General features: G+C 39.5%; 1 protein-coding gene and 1 non-coding gene across 3 annotated transcripts in view; both read left to right on the forward strand.

Annotated features, from left to right (window-relative positions):
- The window catches only part of CYLD (ubiquitin carboxyl-terminal hydrolase CYLD), a 120,559-nt gene that overhangs the window by 28,255 nt on the left and 69,266 nt on the right, over positions 1-23,038 (forward strand). The window lies entirely within an intron of this gene.
- TRNAD-GUC (transfer RNA aspartic acid (anticodon GUC)) lies at positions 20,916-20,987 on the forward strand. The gene has a single exon. It is a non-coding gene; the product is annotated as a tRNA-Asp (tRNA).

The raw sequence follows: 23,038 nt of genomic DNA on the forward strand, positions 1-23,038 counted from the left end.
TGTTATCCTGCAAGAGACTTGTAACTTGTGTAATAATTTCTTCGAATACACTGTTTTTTTAGATTTCTTTGATATCCTCAAATGGTGAACACCTTTTTTCCATGGGCACCCGATGGGAAGGCAGGGGTCGCCTACCTGGCTCACAAAAATGTATACGTAATATAGCAAACCACGTATATTAAATACCAGATGTACCAGACGTGTTACAGCAACCATGGAGATGCCACTCCCTAGAAAATTTTCTTCGGGCGCCCATACCTCTTTCTGATTCCCTTCTTATGCCATAAACATATTCAATCTAAACTTATGCTCCGTATCATTTTAACATGACATTTTTAATTATATTAGAATCATAGACAAAAGCGGAGCTAGGGGCCGCGGTGGCTCAGTGGTAGAGCGTTCACCTCTGGTGCTTGGGGTCCCGGGTTCGATCCCAGCCCCTGCCAAGTGAACTTTGTGGTGGACAAACACCGTGTGCGTGGGTTTTCCCGGGGTTCTCCCGTTTCCTCCCACTTTGTTCATTCCACCATTTCATTCATTACTCATCATCACCGTCTCCTTTAGCCTAACCGGCATAACCGTGGGACGTAAAACTCAAAGATTTCATTTTTCGTTTCCGATTATCTTAACGAGATTCACTTCTGGTCTCACCAAAATACGATACAATAGGTAGACAGTAATAACCCAACAGGTTACTGTATCCATTTGCTGCTGTTAGTGATGCTCAGTCACTTCTTGTGGGACCGAGTTGACTTTTTTTTTTTTCATTTTTGTATTTATTGTAGGTGATGGAAAAAGGTAGAAATGGAAACATTGAAGTGATGGATAAGTTCCGTGATTATAGTGTGCGTGGATTTGCCTCCACTCATACCTTTAACCCGTCATCTTTTTGACATTCGTGTGGCCTCTGCCGTACTTGTCTTCAAGATTCTGGTCTCTGGGTAATTTTTTTTAAATACAGCTACACACTGTCCAGTCTGATGTTGACGTTACTTTACTCGTACACCCGGTCACATCACAACCATTTCTACCCATCATGCTTCAGGTTGAATACATGAAGCGAAATTATTCGTAAATTACTCTGGTTCAGTGTAATGCACTATAGCGCATTGTCTACACTTCTGGTGTAACGATTGTTTCTTTTAGGTGATCTTCAGTTGGAATTACTCAGCCTAATAACTCGGAGTTAAGGAAGGTTGAACGTGAACATATGCATTCCGATTATTTATATCCGAACAGTTTGGTTGTTTTTCTTATCAGGTAGACAGTTTCCGCCATCTTCGCGGCATTAATTGACAGCTTCAACTGACTCTCAATCGTCTTGTTTGCTGGTCGAATGAGACGGGATTTCGCTTTTCCCCTGAGAAATCCTAATGTGTTCACTTCTGCCGGCAGCGTACTTGCATTGTTGACCCGGACTTGTATCTCGGTGGCACCCGTTTGTCCTTCGTTGATACAGTCCGTTTCTTGGGTCTGGTCTTTGACCGTCGCTTGTCGTGGGCACCATATATTCGTAATCTTAAGTATACTTGTCTTCGAGCTCTGAATCTCCTTCGTGTCGTTTCCCACCGCACATGGGGTGCTGATCGTACTAGTTCTGCTTCGCTTGTACCGTAGTCTAATTCGGTCCAAGTTAGACTATGGCTGTATTGCCTATGAATCTGCTCGTGATTCCTTGTTGCGCCAACTTGATACAGTGTAACACCTGGGTATTCGGATTGCTACTGGCGCCTACCGTATTAGTCCCGTTGCAAGCCTGTACGTTGAAGCCAATGAACCTTCCTTAGCGTATTATCGCAGGAGGCGCCTTCTTAATTATTCAGCACATGTGCGCTGTATTCCAGACCACCCTTGTGGACCACGTGTCCGTCGGAATTACGAGCGCTATGCTGCACGTCCTCGTTCTACACGTCCATGGTAGATCCGAGCGTGTGAGAGTTTCCTCGCTGATGATTTCGTATGGCCTTCTCTTTCGTTGATTCAGTTTTGTGCTATTCCACCATGGCTGCTTTGTATACCTCGTTCTGACACAAGTTTGTCTGTACATTCGAAAGAGGCTACTAGTTCCCAGGTGTACCAGCAGAAGTTTGCTGCACTGTTAGATCAGTACCCCGATTTTAATGTGTTCTATACGGACGGTTCTAAGGATGGTGATTCTGTAGGCTGTGCCTTTGTCACTGACGAGGGCAGCTCAGAATTCCATTTGCATCGCCTGTGTTCCGTGTTTACAGCTGAATTAATTGCACTTAAGCTTGCCTTGGACCATGCTCTCTTGCTTTCTTTACGTCGTGTGCTCGTTTGCACCGATTTTTAGAGCGTGGTTCTGAGTTTACAGAATGTCTTCAGTATGCACTCTCTCACTCAGGACATTCTTGTGAGATGCCATCAGTTGCAGCAACAGGGTTGTGTCGTCGTTGTCTGCTGGGTGCCTGGTCATGTTGGCATCCGGGGAAACGAACGTGCTGACGCAGCTGCCAAGAACGCCGCCTTAGTTGGGGTTGCAATGGAGCATAGCCTTCCTTGCTCCGACCTTCAGAATCATTTCCACTCTTTGATGCGCTCTCACTGGCAAGCGGATTGGGACTAGGCCCTTGAGAATAAATTATATGCAGTTAAGCCGGTACTTGGAGAATGGCGTACGTCTTTTTGTTCCTGTCGTCGAGATGAAGTGCTCCTGGCGCGTCTGCGTATCGGACACTCTCATCTCACACATAGCTATTTATTATGTCACGTGAACCGTCCGTATTGTGAAAGTGTATTGTCCCTCTGAGTATTCAGCACATTCTTGTTGAATGTCCTGAATACTCAGATCTCAGAGAACGATTTGGACTGCCTTGTTTACTTGCCCATGCCTTGGGGGATAATAGTGATATTGTTAGCCGGGCACTTAAGTTCGAATTAGTCCCAGAAGCGACAGTCCTATTAGTGACAGGAACTGTTATCTGTCTTATGAGCGACCGATTCATTTACATTGAGATGTTGGAAGATAATATGATTCCATCTCGTAAAATATGTTTGCCTCTGTCGTTATTAGCGCCCGAACAACCTTGGTATGAAATATATACGTGTCAGTGATACTGTTCGTCAAATATATTTTTCCTCTACTGTGAGTGCAAATAAAACTTATTTTAATTTTGAGTTAGATTTGACATAAACATATCAAATAACTTAACGAGACAACAGGGATATTTCCATGAAAAGTATATTCCTAAAGGTAAAACAATCCAAAAGATACACAAACTCTTTAAACTACCGTCCCCCCTATTGTAAGCTACTAAAATGTAAACTAATTGCTTAATTTGCCTTTTTGACTTATACATAAAAGCTTGTCGTGAAGCAATCTGAAATAATCTCTTGTAACTAGACGAACTGTTATCCTGCAAGAGACTTGTAACTTGTGTAATAATTTCTTCGAATACACTGTTTTTTTAGATTTCTTTGATATCCTCAAATGGTGAACACCTTTTTTCCATGGGCACCCGATGGGAAGGCAGGGGTCGCCTACCTGGCTCACAAAAATGTATACGTAATATAGCAAACCACGTATATTAAATACCAGATGTACCAGACGTGTTACAGCAACCATGGAGATGCCACTCCCTAGAAAATTTTCTTCGGGCGCCCATACCTCTTTCTGATTCCCTTCTTATGCCATAAACATATTCAATCTAAACTTATGCTCCGTATCATTTTAACATGACATTTTTAATTATATTAGAATCATAGACAAAAGCGGAGCTAGGGGCCGCGGTGGCTCAGTGGTAGAGCGTTCACCTCTGGTGCTTGGGGTCCCGGGTTCGATCCCAGCCCCTGCCAAGTGAACTTTGTGGTGGACAAACACCGTGTGCGTGGGTTTTCCCGGGGTTCTCCCGTTTCCTCCCACTTTGTTCATTCCACCATTTCATTCATTACTCATCATCACCGTCTCCTTTAGCCTAACCGGCATAACCGTGGGACGTAAAACTCAAAGATTTCATTTCATTTTCAAAAGCGGAGCTACCCTAAATATTTAGTTAGTTTTCCCCTTGATAGAGTCAATGTATTCATATAAATTAATTCAAAAATATAATATTAGGAAAATGTATAAAAGATTGTTAATATAATGAGAGCATTCTCACGTATTAAATTCAGGTAGAGCGAAATTTTTCATAGTACATTTTGTTAGGTCCTAAATCACATTAGTATAAAACAAGTTAAAGAAGAGAGAACCTTATCTTCTTCCATTATTTTAGTATGAACGAATCGGTGACTCATAGGGCCTTAATAGATCGAATCGGTCGATCATAGGACAGTTAACAGTTCCTGTCGCTTATAGGACTGTCGCAAGTGGGACCCTTAAGTTCGTATCTGCCATTGGGGTTGCTCACGTTCTCTGAGCAGTTTTAGATTGTTGAATTTTTTATTGCTGCTAATTTTTTTTATCTTTTCTCCCGTTTTTAGTGTTGTTTTTCTATATATTGTTATTGTTATTGTTATCTCTTTTAACTTATTTATTATTTTATCTTCTTTAGCTTTTGTTTTTTCCTTATTCTTTAGCAGCACTTTCGTCTCTCTGAACACTCTTGGTTTTCGTCTTTTCCATTTTTAATAGTGCCGTTCTGAGCAACCAAATCAATCGTGACGGGGACATATAGGCTCGTTGCTGACGTCCCCATTAACCCCCTACTCACCTCACCTCACAGTGTGTTCCCCTGGTCATGACTTCTAATGGTGCTTCGCCAAATCGTTACATATTCAGAATGCTTTCTGCATAACTGTGAACAGAGTATAGGCAGTATACAGAGATAAGTAGTGGGTATTCCCGTAACTGTGAGTGTTCTAATGGTGCTCCGCCAAATTGTTACATACGCAAAATGCTGCAAAATTAATTTTGCATAACTGAACAAATATTATAGGTAGTACACAAAGATACGTACAGGGTGTGTTCCCATAATCATGACTTCTAATGGTACTCCGTGAAATTGTTACATATTCAGAATTTTTTGTGTAATTGTGAACAAAATATAGGTAGTACACATAAAGATATGCAGTGGATGTTCCCATAATCTTGAATGTTCTAATGGTGCTTCATCAAACTGTTACATTTTCAGAATGTCTTTTGTATAACTGTGAACAGAAAATAGGCAATACACAAAGAGATATGCAGAAGCTGTTCCCATAATCGCGAGTGTCCTAGTGATGTTCCATCAAATTGTTATGTATTCAGAATGCCTTCTGCATAACTGTGAACAGTTTAACAGTTGTAATGTAATGTATTTTTTTGTATATTGTAAACTAATTTTCCTTCAAGCATCCACATTTTCGGGTTCGTTGCTTCGGAACTTGAGCTATTATAATTTCGTCGCCACAGAACATCTTATATTAAATCTGAACAATAACTATTGTATATATATATATATATATATATATAATATCATTTCTGAAGAACAATCAATTATTCCATTTATTCGGCACTTCTTACGGTACAGAAAACTGTATGCAGAAAATCTTACCGTAGCTACTAACACAGTAATATTTCGCAGGTGTGGTATAATACTTTAACCTGGAGATAAGTTCCTTGAATATTTTCTGTTTTTCAGGAACACTACATTCTAGCACTATAATTGTATCACTAACCATCTGCCTCCAAGGCACAACCAAAAAGTTTTAAATTATCTTTCCATCTTGCATTAATATTTCACTTAGTTTTTCTTATAACTTTGAGAAATAACATTCATAATGGAGTACTCCACTGTAAGTATTCGAATACACTGGATATAAACTTATCCTTGTCATTTTTTTTTTTTTTAAATTTTGTATGATCCTGAAACAAAACTCTATTTCATTTACCGTATCGCAAATACTGTAATACTGATTTACAATATACCATTCGTGGGAACTTTATCGTAACGAAGATCGTGTAGCTGGTTTTTCTGTGCACGTTCCAAGCGCGCCTATTGAATGAATTTATTTCTCCTGAAACTGATTTAAGCCACGCTGACGCTGAATGTGTTAACAATCTCTGAATTACCAACAATTTCTCCCTTTCTGACATATTATACAATTCCATGCATTGCACTAATAGTGTTAAAAAGGATAATCATTATTAGCATTACTCTGAACGTTAATACCTTCAGTACCATATACAGTATTTACTCTAAGGGAAACTAAAAAGCGACGTAACATTAGTTTGTTGATTACACTGCGTATTACTAGCTATTGTAGTCACAATACTTGTAATAGTACAATCTTTGTAACTACTCGCGATTGGAATTTCACATATCTCAATTTCAGAATTTCTAGAACTTACAGTGCGTTGACGTTGTGCTTTTCGATTATCAGGGGGAAAAACTAAACGCTACACAGTGACACATGTAATGATATTATAAAATAGTGCTGGAAACGTATGGAGTTAATTACAGGATATTGAAGGAAACCTCTTGAAATACATTGGTGGACATATTTAAGAATGGCTGTATAATTGAAAGGAAATTTGTATCACAGAATTGTGTTTGTAGGGGACTCAGTTTGAAGGCTTCAGTGTACTGGCTGCCGCAGAAAATAGGCCGATCGTAGTGTCTATTCGGGGCATGCTGCTTTGGGTGTGGATCTGCATCAACAAACACTAATTGCCCGATTAAGTAACTTCGAGCGTAGCCTTATAATGGGTTTACGAAAGCTTGGCTAATCCCGCGTGGTTGAAACGTGTCGGACGTGTCGTTGATCCATCAATAGGGTACATAATAGGAAGCAGAAGGCCTCCACAAGAAATATACCCCGACCAATCCCGGGAGTGCATGGAGAAAAAGATCGTTCGGGCCGCCCCACAGTGCGTCGAGCATATGGGAATAATGGACAAAAATAAAACAAATCATACTGAAGCTTTTATCACATGTGTATTGTGTTGCAAGGCGTTTCTTGCTCACTTAAACTGAAGCAAAGTTGTTCTTGAAGTTATCGAACTTGACAACTGTACTTATATAGAAAATAATATCCCGTTCATGGACGAAAAAAAAACTATGTAAGACATTTAATGCCTTATGCAGAGTAGTTCTGACGCGTGATTAGTGTCACACTAAAGAGTTCGACTAACATATGTTTCCTGCAGTAGTCAGGCCTTTGGTATGACGCTAAACGTATGTCAAAACGACTCTGCTTATGGCCCTTACTGTTTACGGCACTCGTAAACACGAACCCATACGACTCAGAACTACATAACACTAAAATATAATGAAAAGCAGTGCATGAAATGACTGAAACAGTTCTAGAGTATTTTTTTAAAATCAGTCAGTACCATCACTGTCTAAGTTATCAAATTCCATAGCGACAGAATGATGAAGCTGGACAGCATCAGCAGCATCAGTTTTGAAATAACTCTCCATATCCGTATCTGTCCTCCTTTTCTTTGCGTGAATCTGTATCTTGGAGGAGACAATAGGGTCAGATAGAATAAACATGCTTCATCAGGTCTAAATAAGTATTGAAGAGAGAAGTTTTCCGTATAAGATATAGCCTAGTGTGACGGAAGACTTTGTGGAGGCCTTCTAAAGCTTATTCCGTATAACCGACAATCCTTTGGACTATTCGTCATTTCTTGGTGTATTTAATTTCGCTGCTGCTTCTTTCGCAGCAAAGGCAAGCTCCTCTGCCGATTTAGTCGCTACAAGAAGATCTAAGCGCCTTTTCTTTGTTTTTACTGAACACTCTGCAAACTCTTTACTGGTTCTACCGCGAGTAGAGGAAGCTACGTTGGTCTTCACGTTGCTGTGATACCGAGCAGTTATCGCTGTTGAGACGAAGTCCGGAAGTGTACATGCACGATCAAACCACTCTTTATTTTTAGCTAGGAAAACCGACCGAACTCTGTGCGACATCTTCCATTTATTTTGCTCGAGGTCATATTAATAACTTACTAAATTTCTTTAAACTGTTGTCCACATCTTCCGTGGCGTCTTCAAGTTTATAACGACTACAAATAGCCTGCATGGTTTCCGCTTTCTTCCGACTAGCACTGGTGGTTGTTACTCATCTTTCAAAAATGTCCTTGTTTTTCATGGCATCTTCTTGCGCAATTTCACTAATTGCAGTCGATATTGCGGACACTTGCACACACACTATTGCTGAATCCAAAGGAAATCATTAAAGGAAGATATTCCTGTAGAGATCTCAAGACATGTTTAGGCTTTTTTGAGATATTCCAAATATACCAGTAAAAAATGATTACCAATCGTTCGTCGTAAAGAAAAGAACGTACCTGTGCTATAACTGCTTACAAGTGACAAAAAGTCTCACCTTTCGCTTTGGTCTGAAACACCAGTGCGATCGCTGTGGAGATAATGACTCAGGTCAGTTTAATATAGTAGTTGTGCATGCGAATTGTTATCTGTAAGAGTGTCATATCGACTCGGGTCGGTCTAATGTGGTAACTTTGCGCGTGCCCTCTGTAGGCTGACGGGTTGTCATCAGTTTTTGGCTAGGGATTTCTGTCTTGTGAATCATTTGTGCTTCATACCGTGCTATTTGCAAGTCCGAAGAAAATTGTTTCTTTTCTCATTTTTGTCCATTGGTCGACGCACTGTGCGCCCTAACTGAAAAGACTGCAACCACTAGTACCATCAGCCATCCTGGTTCCCCATATGAGAAGACGAACACAAAACAATATAATATTGGAAGCAGATCTACCTTCGCCCGTCCCTCTTACATGAATATCCCTGACGTCAGCTGTTACCCAGCGTAACAATTTCTACTTGAGAAGACTACACTGAACCACAGTTTGATCAAGTCTGTTCCATTCGTCGTGACAGACTTTCTTAAGACTGGAGTGTGTGCGGTTGGCGGGCCAACGCTTGTTTTAGCAACAGATATCCACATATATCCATGGAGTATGCATTAAGGAATTCCATAAAAAATGTCAGTAAAAAGTATTGCATGAATTCCCGTTTTTATGTGCCACCCGCTCGATGTACGTCACCGATGATTGTGCAGTATGTGGAATAAAAGATGTAGACAGCAGAATTAGCAGTGATTGGGTAAAATGGAGAGAAGTGGCAGGAGTATTGAGTGGCTGTAGGGTATCAATACGCCTTAAAGGACAAGTTTACAGTAGTGAGACCAGCCATATACGGAGCGGAATGTTGGATGACGAAGAAGAGAGGGGAATAGAAGTTACATGTTGCATAGATGATAATGATACGGTGGATGTGTGGATAAAACTGCAAGAAAGTACACTGAGATGGTTTGGGCATGTAAGAAAAATACCTTTAAAATACGTAGTTCACCGAGTGGATGGTATAGAACTGAATGGGAAACCAACCCGAGGCCGGGCAAAGAAGTGGGGAGATTGTGTTAAGAATGATATGGTGTAGTGTGGTGTCATAGCGGATAGAAACAGGTGGGGGACAACAACTAAGCTAACCTCAGCTAACTGGGGGAAAAGGCTTAGAAGAAGAGAATGCTGATTTTGCAGTGTGTCTGGACGCTGGCCACGGTGAATGACAACGCGAAATTTGTTGCTGCCACATAGGGACGAATACTATGGTGGAGTAGCGATATTTTCTCCAAACTGTTTGTTTGATAATAAGCTGCATAAATTATAACCTTAATGTTCGCCCTGCTTACTGTAAGTTTATTATTATTATTGCAGTAACCACCAGCAACCATGAAGCCTCGTGGGAAACTATGCAACGACCTCGGAATTACAGGTACGATTGAAGTGGCCATATCTTTTTGACATTCCGAAAGCTACTCCTATGTCTTGTCCGGACTCAGTACAAACTTGCACTTGGACCTTGCAAGGTGGCGTTTGTATCGCTTTTGAATATTTGTCGTCTTCTCCATATGTAAGGGAGGAGCATGTAAAGTATTTGGAAGATGCTTCTTTACCAAGTGTAGATCTTGGCGCAATTTATTGTCACGGCGGAACGTTGTGCTGCCCTTTCTGTTTTTTGAGACAATAGGTCCAATCGTTGTGCCAAGGAACACACTTTCTGCACCAAATCTGGAGTACTCCCGGGCCTCCGATAACAACGATACCCAATATTAAAGTACCCAGCTACAGCGGGAGTGCCAGTTTGTTGCGATTGAACACAGCGTTGTTCCTTTCTTTCATATACGAAAAGCTACTGTCATCAGTGGGTATACAAGAAGATTTCAGGGTTTTAACTCTCTCATGAGCAAGATGTGCTCAAGTAAACGCTGACCATATTAAGATATACGAACACTTGAAATTATATAGATTTGGGAGCTTGAACTTCTGCGTATGATACTGGTCATCATAAACCACTGTTTACTTATATGATTATAGATGTAACTAATGTAGCCCTGAAAAGACCGTAATATTTGGAACAATATGACGACTTACACACACAACAACGGTTCTTCGTGCAAGTCAGCCCATAGCACTTTCGAACTACCCGCAATAGCGGTTTTGGTGTGTCTGTGCATGCTGCTGTCTACCAGTCGAATCCCCTACCATAAACATGAAACGAGCTTGTGTATTTCTAAACAATCATGAGATTGTTTGCCCTTAATGTCAGTAGTTTGTAAATTAGTTCGTTGTATGAAGTTTAGCGTCCTTTTTAGCTCTGAGACTATATGAGATATGGACGTAAGTTGTAAAGTGGAATCCGAACTACCCTAATGCAGTCAAATTTTTCAAGGCTTTCTCAGAGGGAATTGAACCATGTACTCTTATGCACCAAAGGCATCCGCGGCTTTTGTAGATGTTTTATACTTATGTTATGGGTGTCATACTTTTTAAGTGAAAATCATAAATATTTGAATTTTCGGAATTCCTTAAGGTGGAAGGAGATTCAAGACAAAGGTGCGAACCACCCACTAAACTTTCTCATTCCGATTTCTTAAACTAAATAATGTTACACCGCAGTTATTACTGAACGACTTACTTCTGAAACAGAAACATATTTAAAAGGCATTTTGGGAAAACTTCTTCCAAAGAAAACTCACGCTAAAAATACTACCCATTGTGGATTGTTTCATAATAAATGACTTACGTTAAACATTAGGGTTACTAGTGAAGTATTTGTGTATGAAATATCAAGAAAATCGCATGAGACTTATTGGAGAAAGTTTTTTTTTTTTTTTTTTTTCAAATTAAAGTAGTGGGAATATTCATTAATTTACGCAACATTATAGAGTAGTAATCAAACAATTATTTATATAATATGCACAAAATCGTTTGAACGGTTTTCGAGAAAATCGGAATTTCTTATTTACACTCCTTAGTAAACCAGCCTTATTTTTAAGGGGTAGGAAGAAGATTCGATACCTTCTAGAGAATCTTATAAAGTCATTAAGTTAAAAATTTGATCTGGATATACTAAACGGTGTGACCTCTAGGCGAGTGTATAAACATGAGGAGGATTGAGCGGACAGAGAAACATTCAAAAATCACTTTCTTCGGTATGTGCGTGTCATAAAACATGGAAATCTAATATTCGATTATTGTTATTATTATTATTATTATTATTATTATTATTATTATTATTATTATTATTATTATTATTATTATTTCACAATCTACATCGTTTATAGTCGCTCGAAAGTAAAGTATGAAAAGCAAGTTTAGATTAATTTTCTGCTTGAGGAAAGGTGTACGAGTAATAGTAGTACAGTTATTACTTGATCGTAAATTTAGTACTATTTCATTGAAACGAATGGACGTACACTCATGTCCAAAATTATTGTCGCATATCTATAACTTGTCTTCTAAGGATATAATTTGATAATGATTTTGCAGCGTACTTTTAATACTGATACTATGTCTATAATCGGGAAATATATATTTGTGGTAAATTTCGTAGGAAAAGAATTATAAATACGAAAATTAGTATGAGAAAAAAAAACCTAAATGGACAAGAAAATTTTATTTTCGTTTTATTGTTCGCATTTACTGCTCTTTTGACATGAAATTTGCCATATACATGTCTTTGCCGATTATACACATACTAACATTATAAGAAATACCGAGCGAGTCTGTTATCAAATTATATTCCTAGAACAACATATTTATAGACATGCGACAATAATTTTGGACATGAGTGTACCTTTATAATATGTTTGCGGAACTATTAATATAATCAAAGTGAATGTAATGTTAAAACTGAATTAATTTTCCAAATCTACAGTCCATTATCTTTCAAATAACGAAGAAATGAAGGCTATATGACAGTCCGGAAGGGGGAGGGGGGAAGTACCGGATTATTTTTCGATTGGGAAGACGTAGTTTCATAAACGTAATTTACAAATAGGAACAACAGGACCAATACAAAGTACAGATCAAAACTCAATTTCGTACTTCTTTTTATCAACATTTACGACAGTTACATTTTAGTCTTCAAAACGAAATAAAATATAATGATTGAACTTTTCCACTACATTAAATTGAAAATTTGTAACCAAAGAAATATGCAAAATTCCTTGTGCATGAAATCAATTTCTTACCTCAGCATATGCCAGTCACAGTGATTGGATTTTACTATTTGAAACTGAAGGAACTTGCTACCTCGTTTAAGCAAAACGCAGCCTGTATTGTTCCTCCACAAACTGAACCTCCTTACCTGAGAAATAATATACTATTCCAGTTCCTTTAGTAAAGGGGGTGCACACAGAACAAATAATATTGGATATTGGAACATGGCACACTTCGTTTTTTCCTGCAGAAGGCCAGTAAAAGGATGGAGCCGGTCCAAAAGGGTGCATAAACTTGACTTCAACATAATTTTCCTCTTCATCTTTACGTAACGCTAACCCAATTAACAAATCTTAAAAAAATATAATTGATTGAATGCCATAGGGCAGGTAGCATAGAGTTAGAAATTCACTTTTATAGGCTTTACATGAAGAAAACTAATTTATTACAACAATATATAACAAAGTGCATATAAGATAAACCATTACCAAAAGAGCTTATTAAATGAATGATATTTACAAGATAATTGAAGGGTTCACATTCTCGTCTTACATGTCAGGACTGTCTATGTGTATTTTTCACCAGAGTCACTAACAGAGCTCTATGCGAGCGTACTTACAATGTCTTTTCGTCCATTGCCATCAGTAACAGAACTACTCCTTCCCAATGTCACTTTTCTACGAAGCAAGAGCGGTAACTAGGAGGTTGATAGATTATCTGCACCCCTAGACTGAATTGTCTACGGTTTTTATAATACTTTCATTTCACGGAACTGGAATTGTTTTTGTTTTCACTTTTCTAAATTCGTCCGCGTTACCTACAAACGTGCTGTTAGTTCTATTTAAAAATGTTTTCACTCTGCTATATTGTTCTAGAAACTTAGAGTTGATCCGTTAACTGTGTACTTCTATATTATTATTTTTAAACCTCAAAATGAGGAATGTCTTAATCCTCGGCTCAAAAAAAATGTCTGTCATCTGTTCTTATGAACTAGTGACTTTTAAACCTCAAAATAATACACTAAAGGGTGTGAACACATGGGATGAAAAAAAACACTGACATGCGAAGAAGGTCCATGTGAAAATGCAGAAGGCTGCAAACTGGAATGCCGTGGAGAAGTGCTGGTTGCATATCGTACCGGAGCACTAGGAGCAGGGCTGGCTGCGTCGCTCTGAAGCTAGAAGTCTCTGGAGACAGGGCTGTTTGGATCTCTCAGGAACAGGAAATCTCTGGAGACATTGCTGGCTGCATTTCTCAAGAACAAGACTGTTTGCATCTCTCAGGAACAGGAATTCTCTGGAGGCATGCTGGCTGCATTTCTCAAGAACAGGGCTGTTTGCATCTCTCAGGAACAGGAAATCTCTGGAGACATTTCTGGCTGCATTTCTCAGGAACAGGGCTGTTTGTATCTCCCAGGAACAGGAAATCTCTGGAGACATTGCTGGCTGCATTTCTCAGGAACAGGGCTGTTTGTATCTCTCAGGAACAGGAAATCTCTGGAGACATTGCTGGCTGCATTTCTCAGGAACAGGGCTGTTTGTATCTCTCAGGAACAGGAAATCTCTGGAGACATTGCTGGCTGCATTTCTCAAGAACAAGACTGTTTGCATCTCTCAGGAACAGGGCTGTTTGCATCTCGCAGGAACAGGAAATCTCTGGAGACATTGCTGGCTGCATCCCTCTGGGTTCTGGAAATGGCTGTCCCAGGGCGGGTGGAGCACGGGTCCAGGAAGTAGGACGTAAATGAAAGGAACTCAAAAAAGGACGTGGATCAAAAAAATGAAAGTACGCCTGTGTACGAGTATCTCTGTTAGGTTGTAGGCAAGGCTGTTTATAATCAAATTTCAGTATATGAAAAGAAGAAAAAAAATGGAAAGAAAGGTGAAAAGAAAAATAATGAGAAGACATGTCTGATACCATGTATGCACCATAAAATTACTGTTGACAAAGGTCACGGGTGAAAAAAATGTAACCGGCGACAGACAGAAAATAGTGCAAGATGTTTGTAGGAGGCAATAATTATTGCAAGTATTGGAGCTAATCGGGAGTCGAAGGCAGGAATTTGTGGAACGAGGGACAACACAATAAACTGCAAGGAGGAAAAGGGATGAAAGTAGGAGTGAATTATTATTATTATTATTATTATTATGGTAGTCCCTATAATCTGGTGTAGTTCTTTTGTTGTGGTCCTCAACAGAAACAAAATATTTTGGTAGAAGAGTAACGGTATGGAGAGGCGGTTTTGTCCACTAGCATAAGTAGGTCATACTGCATCATAGAGAATTCAGGGTAAATGACCTGTGCGAAAGTGTTTTCTTGGTGATTTGTACCGTAATTTGTGCGAGTAGAAGGAAGGTTCAAGGGTGAAAGTTTAATGTGTACGTGAGTAGGACATAAACAGGATGTTATTATGACCGTCCGGAAGAAGAAATTTGGTACGTATTACCTAGAAATTCTCTTTTTATTTTTATTTATTTATTTTGTTGTTGTTGTTGTGGAAATAAAGTAAACACCTAAGTTTAAAGATAAACAGTATGTTACGCTGAATTAGTGAGTGATCAGATGTATCGAAGGCAAAGGGGTCGTAGGAAAGGAAAGGACATAGTGGCGGAGTAGTATTTCGTGGGGGTGGGTCACGACTTAACCGTATATTTGAATCGAAAGAAACGGATTTTAGTCGCTTTGTATTAAGATGCTATGAAAATGGTAAAGGTGGGTGTGTCTATTCTGATATAAACAATGTCTATTGAGCGTGAGTTGTATGAAGTATTCAACAGATTTCGTTCATGTATCCTTAGAGCGCTCAAGTTTTTGAACAGAACCAGCTGTTCAAGATTAAGATACAGGAAGGAAATACGTGAATATAAACAAGTACTTTTCCTTGCATGCTTAGGAAAAGGTGTGTTGAGAACATTCAGTGTCGCTATTGTTTAAGTGGCGTGTTACGTACGTGAAGGGAAGGAAGGGGAAAAGGGATAAGAGGTTAAGGTGGTATGTCGGGCAGTGAACCAATGCCTCAATATGAAATCAGGATTTGGGAGGTGAGATATGAATGCATTGTATGGCCGAAAATGATTGCACGGGAGAAAGATTTGTGTGAAGTGTGTTGCCTACCTAACAGGGGATTTGAAAATAAAGTTCCTTTTGAAATATGAGTCCATGGCAGAACGAGAGACAAAGTCGGAAGTTTTGCCAGCTGAAAACTTTAATTAGACGATTTCAAAAAACGCTTATATTTCATTTCGAACTCTGAATTAGGTGTTGTTGGTGGTACGTAATGTTTCAAACGAGTCTTTCCTATAAGGGTGGGTTTACCCTCTATGTCAACGAGGACTTCGTTTGGAGAAACAGTTGATATGAGCCTATAAGGTCCTTTATAAATTCTGGACAGTGGTTTACAAGTACCAGGCTGAGAAGATGTGTCCAAAATCATAACTTGAGAGTCCGGTAGGAACTCTGTGGGCGGTTTGCTTGATTCGACTTTTTTCTTGAAGTCAAGAAATGCTTGATGCTTCCTATATTCAACTAAATCCCTCATGTCTTTTAGTGCCAAAAGGCGGTCCTGTAAATCTAGATGTTCTTTCTCAACATGCAGCAAGTTATCTATGGGTAGGCGAGGAGGTACTCCATATAACAATTCATGAGATGAGACACCTAAAGATGTTAATGGAGTCTTGTTAAGTGCGGAAGTGGCGTGAGGCAAATATTTTGGCCAGAGTTTTTGGTTAGATTGACACAGAAATTTAAGACTGGTTTGCAATGTGCCCAGACGTTGTTCAACTTTTCCTAGTGTGAAATGCTGATATGGTAATCCATACTTAACTGTAATGTTGAGTGATTTGAGAAAGCTCAGGGATAAAGTGGAAGTGTGGCTTGTCTGACGGTCAGTATAAATACAGGAAGGAACACCAAAGGGAATGATTATTTGATTAGTAATGAAGGAAATGAAATTGTCAGTATTTGGGGTAGTGATGGGTTGTGTAATGGTAAAGCCTGTGCAATGTTCGGTTGCGGCATAGAAATATTGGTATTTCTCTGGGTCACTGGCTATGAATTTCCCTGCTAAGTCCAAGCTATAAACCGAAAATAGGGGAGCTTGGGGAAAACGTTGTATGTTAGGGTTGTTGGGCAAATAATTGCGTTTGAAAATTGCACACTGTTTGCAAGATTTGAGTTCACTCGCTAACCAAGATTTCAAGCGTGGTACGTAATATTTATAACGTATCATCCAGTAAAGTTTGTTAAAGCCTACATGAGTAAGTTCACCGTGGTATTCCTGAAATAAAGCAGGTTTTAGCGCGTCCGGAATACAGACAAGCAAACGGGTTTGCGAGGCACGATACATTTTTCTGTACAAGATGTTGTTCTTAAGAACGTACTGTTTCGTGAGACGTTGAAAGGCCGGGTCTGATTCATTTTTGGTATTTAGAGTCGTAATAATTTTACCAAAAAAACGGTCCTGAAGCTGGAGATTTGGTAGGTCAGTGTTGTCACCTATTGTAGTTAGAACAGTAGGAGGAGTGTCCTCCAAGGATGGGTGGGTCTGGTCAGTATCAGTGGTGTTGGAAAAGAGGACGGCATCGGGAGTGTCATCCTGTTCTAAGGCAATGGCGTCTGGTGAGACGTCCAGAGGAAAACGGCTAAGTAGGTCGGCGACTGCGTTAGACTGACTTTTTACGTGTTTGATTGTAAAAGAGAAAGTGTTGATATAAGTGATCCACCGGAGAATTTTTGCGTTTGGGATAACAGTTTTCCTAATAGCGAGAAGGGAAATGTTATCAGTGATCAAAGTAAAATGTTTTCCCAGAAGGTATTTTTCTAATTTCTTAAGCGAAAAGAAAATTGCATATAATTCCTGATGAAAAATCGGGAGTGGGTTGACAGTTTTTGGATGCCTGGAAGAAACATAACAGACGGGCTGAATGACATTAGAGCTAAGGTCTTTTTGTAACAATACGGCGCCAACGCCTAGGGCTGAGGAATCGCACATTAAAATATGTTCTGTGTTCTTTGTTGAGTACAAAGCAAGCACTGGTGGGGAAGTGAGGAGGTGCTTCATCTGGTCGAAGGCACGGTCTCTTTCAGGTGTCCATATCAATTTGCGATTTCCATTCGAAATAGCTTCATAAAGTGGGGCTAATATGAGAGAAATGTGATGGAAAAATTTCCTAAAGTAGTTAGCCGAAGCCAACCAACTTTTTAACCCTTTGATGGTGGTTGGTTTGGGTGCATTGGCGAGGGCAGCGGTTTTCTCGGGATCAGGTTTGACTGTATGATTTTCCACAATATGACCTAAGCATTTAATCCGTCTAGCGCCAAATACTGATTTGTTGATATTGAACAGCAAAGAATGTTTTGCAGCTGTATGAAAAAATGCGCGTAAAACTGTCATCATGTGATCAAAAGAATCAGCATGAATATACATGTCATCTACGAACGAAGTGATGTTATTGGTATATAAATCCCGAAAGATAGTTTGCAGTACCTGTTGTAATAAAATAGATGAATTTTTGAAACCCTGTGGAATTGAAGTGAGTTGCATATGATTGAAGGGCAAAGAAAGGCCCTTTAAACTAAAGGCTGTTGCAGGGCGATCATCAGGATGAAGGGATAACTGATGAAAAGAGGAATGGAGATCGAAACTCGAAAAAAAAGTGGAATCACTAAGCGAATCTATAACGTCCTGTATGTCCTCTAATGGAGAAGCTAAAGTCCGACATTTCCCATTTAAAACCCTCAAATCAAATACGGCTCTAAGAGATTCAGAATTCGGTTTTAAAACAAATAGGATGTTGTTTTTATAGGGGGAATCCGATTTTTCAAAAATCCCTTGGTTCAAAAGTTGTATAACTAACTCTCTCGCTTTGGGGCGTAACTTGTGCGGAATGACAAAAGAGTTACACTGAAATGGAGTTTTGTCTTCTAAATCTAATGTTGCCACGAAAGAATCTATCTTGGTGAAATGGTCACTTGACCACTGAAATAAAAAGGCATATTCGGAGAGTAATTCCCGCATTTGAGCTTGTTGTTCCTCATTCATGTCTGGAGACAGCTTAAATTTACTAAGATCTATGAGATGACCAATTTCTTTAAGACGCTTTTCTTTGTTGCGTGCCGCATCTTCGTCTGTAGGAAAATATATTTGCCTAACAGTCAGGATATTGTGGTCATTGTCTTGTTGGAAAAAGAGAGAACCTATAACTACCGGATTATGAGCCTGAATAGTTTGCTTTTTGTTTGTGAGATTAGCTAACGGGAGAACAAGGTTTTGTGTGGAAACTACAGTATGTGCCATATAACATTTACTTAAATTCCGAGAAAGCGGTGTATGTAGGCGAAACTGTGCATCAGGGAAATAACCATTAGTAGCCAGTGGTACGAATCTAACAGAATGAGGGGGAAGAACGGTAGTGCGCCGCGCAAAAAATACAACCTGAGGTTTGGAGTGTTTTTGAAAGAAATGCGAGATGTTAATACTAACTGGGTTTTTATCCTTTACAGTATGTGGCATTTTTCCAAAATGTTTCAAGGACAAAGTGCCTTGTGAGTAATCCAAAATTGATTGGTGATCTTGCAAAAAACGTGATGAAAGAAGGGGTGGGAAATTTTTGAAGGGAACTAACCGAAAAAGAATGGAGTAATTACGACCATTAAAGTTAATTTTGAGAATAGTAGCGCGATTTAATTGGACGGGTTTGTCTGACAAACCGTGAAGAAGGGACGGAAGATGGAAAGTATGCGCATTCGGTTCCAATAATTCAAATGGAAATAATCCTACGTCTGCACCACTATCGAGGCAGAAAAGTAATTCTTTGTTTGCGTACGTGCCCTGTATATACGGAGAATTTCCTTTAAATTGCAAGGGAAGGGTATGGTAGTCCTGGCTAGTCGCTGTGGGAGATGAAGAGGAAGGGGGGAGCGAAGATTGGGTGGTTAACGCGCGGTGAGGTGACTCCCGCGCTAATTTTGGCCGTTTTTTGAATTCTTAGGTGTGTTTAGTGTGGTCCCAGGGGCAGAAGGAGGGAACGGAGGTGGGGGATACTGGAAAAAAGGATGATAAAACGGGTAGGGAGGAATAGGTATTTGGGTAGATTGTGTGGAAAAAACATTCTGGGATGGAGGTTGTTTGTTCTGACTGGAACGCCACTGTTTCTTGGAGTTCTTTCGTTTGGTATTGTTTGTAGATGAAGGTTCGTTTGTGAAGTTATGAGAAGGATGGGAAGGGGTTGAAGAAACGTGTTGGCAACATTGATGTTGCTGTGTGATACAGTTAGTGCAGGAGGGTGTACTGGGATTGGTGGTATGGGAATGTGGGAGGGAAATGGAGTGCATAGCGCAAGCTGCACATGAGGTAGAGGTGGAAGCAGTGGAATGAAAATGTGGAGGAGTCGGTGAAGAGCAGTGTTGATAGGAGGTTGTGAGAGAATTGGTGGGATGGGAATGTGGGAGGGGAGCGGAGTGCGTAGTGCAAGGTGCACATGAGGTAGAGGTGGAAGCAGTGGAATGAAAAGGTGGAGGAGTCGGCGAAGAATGGTGTTGATAGGTTGTGAGAGAATTGGTGGAATGGGAATGTGGGAGGAAGGAAGAGGAAGGTGAGTGAGTTGGGTTCGGGGAAGAAGGTCGGGATGGTTTGGAGGAGTAGAAGCGGTTATGAGGACTTGGAGAACGGGAACGGGAGGGAGCAAAATGGACAGAAGCGGATTGGGAATTTGAAAGAGTATTAACATGGAGACGGAGTTGAGATATTTGATCTGTTAGTTCGGAAATAGCCTGCGCTGTGGTATCGGTCGCGGTTGTGGAATGTGTCTTTGTTTCGTTTTCCCGTTTGTGAACAAGGTGGTTGGTCCGTTCCAGTAAGGTTACTTCATCTAAGAGGGTGGGATAATCTGAAATTGTGCGCGTTCCAAACCAACGAATATATTCAGGTAACATATTAGAAACACATTCTAACAAAAATTCCTGAAAGTCTAGCTGGGTATAAGCTTGGTCTGCTAAATGCTTTTTGGAAAAGACATAATGAGAGAGAGGTTCGTTGGGGAGCTGAACGCGTGAGCGGTATTGGTGAATACGGGAACGGGGGACCTGATCTTGACCAAACTGACGTAAGAATTTTGATTGGATGGTTGCCCAAGGTTGGGATGAGAGGTTCTGGGTGGAAAACCAGAAATGAGCGGGTCCAACTAAGGATTTCTCAAAAATCTGCACACATTTTGAGTCTGACCAATTATTCACTAATGCGATTTTGAGAAAATTCTTTAAGAATAATTCCGCGGATGGGTGCGTACTTGGATCATATATGTCGGGAATGATAGAAACTGTTCCAGAAGTATTATTGATATTGTTGTCTGAAGTGGAATTCATGGTGAGAGGTATGAAAGATGCTTGTCTACGAGTTATAGGCATATCATAACAGAAAATATAAGTATAATGAAATATGAAAATAAAAGTCTTGCCTTACAAGTATGTGAAATGTACACAAGACAGTCTTAACAACGAGAGCTTAAATTCCTCGGTAGTATAGTGGTTAGTATCCCCGCCTGTCACGCGGGAGACCGGGGTTCGATTCCCCGCCGGGGAGCCATAACAAATCTTAAAAAAATATAATTGATTGAATGCCATAGGGCAGGTAGTATAGAGTTAGAAATTCACTTTTATAGGCTTTACATGAAGAAAACTAATTTATTACAACAATATATAACAAAGTGCATATAAGATAAACCATTACCAAAAGAGCTTATTAAATGAATGATATTTACAAGATAATTGAAGGGTTCACATTCTCGTCTTACATGTCAGGACTGTCTATGTGTATTTTACACCAGAGTCACTAACAGAGCTCTATGCGAGCGTACTTACAATGTCTTTTCGTCCATTGCCATCAGTAACAGAACTACTCCTTCCCAATGTCACTTTTCTACGAAGCAAGAGCGGTAACTAGGAGGTTGATAGATTATCTGCACCCCTAGACTGAATTGTCTACGGTTTTTATAATACTTTCATTTCACGGAACTGGAATTGTTTTTGTTTTCACTTTTCTAAATTCGTCCGCGTTACCTACAAACGTGCTGTTAGTTCTATTTAAAAATGTTTTCACTCTGCTATATTGTTCTAGAAACTTAGAGTTGATCCGTTAACTGTGTACTTCTATATTATTATTTTTAAACCTCAAAATGAGGAATGTCTTACAATAAACCAATGGTTATCGTAAACACATGCAAGATATGAATTAGTGATGTTGTTCGCGATGTTCATTCGAGAAGATGTCTTTTCTTCAGTAAAACGAAAAATGGAACTGAAATGTGGATCAGCACTGATTCGCTTTGTCCCAATCGAGGTTTGACTTAGAGGAGAGAACTGATGATATGATCGTGTTCCAAGAATTGTTTTTGTACCAGAAAAACGATTTTGTAGTTTTTTGCGTGTATCTATGAGAGTTTCTTTTTTCAGCAAGCTGAAATGTATATTTTCAATGCGAGATCTACAGAAGGTAAAAACTTTTTCTGGCTTATTTAAAAAATCAGAACACCTTTGAAGGCTTTCGTTAGTAAGCAGACGTTTAATTGTCCCACCAATACCATCACATGGGGATTTACCACGGCTTGTAGCAAAAAATGACCATGGTGCACTTAAGGAGAAATCCTCATAATGGTAACACAAGTTCATGAAATTTTTACAATTCTTGTACTGCGCAGCGCATCCATCACTAAAGTAATTCACATTTTTGACATATGGAAATTGCTCTTTCAGAAAAGAAGTTATTTGTTTCTGAGTCTCATAAACAAATGCGACATCATGTTCCAAGTCATCTAATATCACACAAACCAGAAACAGTCAGGTCTGCAGATTCAAGAAGACGTATATATAGTACTGCTGGGTGTAGGGTACAGAAATCAGTAGACCAGTGATCCCTTGAACTTCGTCTTGAATTATGTAGAAATAATTTTCACTGAAGTCCATCAGAACGACGGCTGTCTCTGGCTCAAGTTTTTTCTTTCTGTCCTTTTAAGAAATGTGATTGTGCTTTGGAAATAAATGAATGTGGTACAAGCTTTTTCAAGCTTTCGTATCAAAATTGCCACATACTCGTCCAGTGTGACAGTACTTTTCACCAATTCTGTTCTGCCCGTTGATACCCACTGGTAATATGTTACTTCCTCCCCAGGATCAAAATCCTCGAATTTTGCAATCAGAGGCTGCCTCAAATTTTCACTGGAGGGACACTCGGAACTATGCTTTAGCATGCAATCCCGACTGTACACAGAACAAACCAGATGACGGATCAAATCTTGATATCTCTTCTATATGACATGCATGCAGTAGACAATAACGTTTTGATGTATTGTACACACGCATAAGGAATGTGTCCCAGCAGAACTGCTAATACACACCACTTAGGACGTAGCGTGCAAAATTTAGAAAATCCAGTTTTAATGTTGGGTTGTTGATGTTTAAATGAGGAGTATAATTCTTTTAAATTCCCAAGTAATAATCGCTTCTCCGTGTGTACATTTTTTGAAATACTCGCTGTTTTTTCAGGTAGAATTCTGGAATATTCATCATAAACGTAGAAATTCTTTACTATTTGAATTGTATCTTCACCCAGCTGTTTTCCCTTTCTCAATTCAGAAA

Source organism: Thermobia domestica, chromosome 1 (genome assembly GCF_964235325.1).
Source record: "Thermobia domestica chromosome 1, izTheDome1.hap1.1, whole genome shotgun sequence".
Classification (NCBI taxonomy): Eukaryota; Metazoa; Arthropoda; class Insecta; order Zygentoma; family Lepismatidae; genus Thermobia; species Thermobia domestica.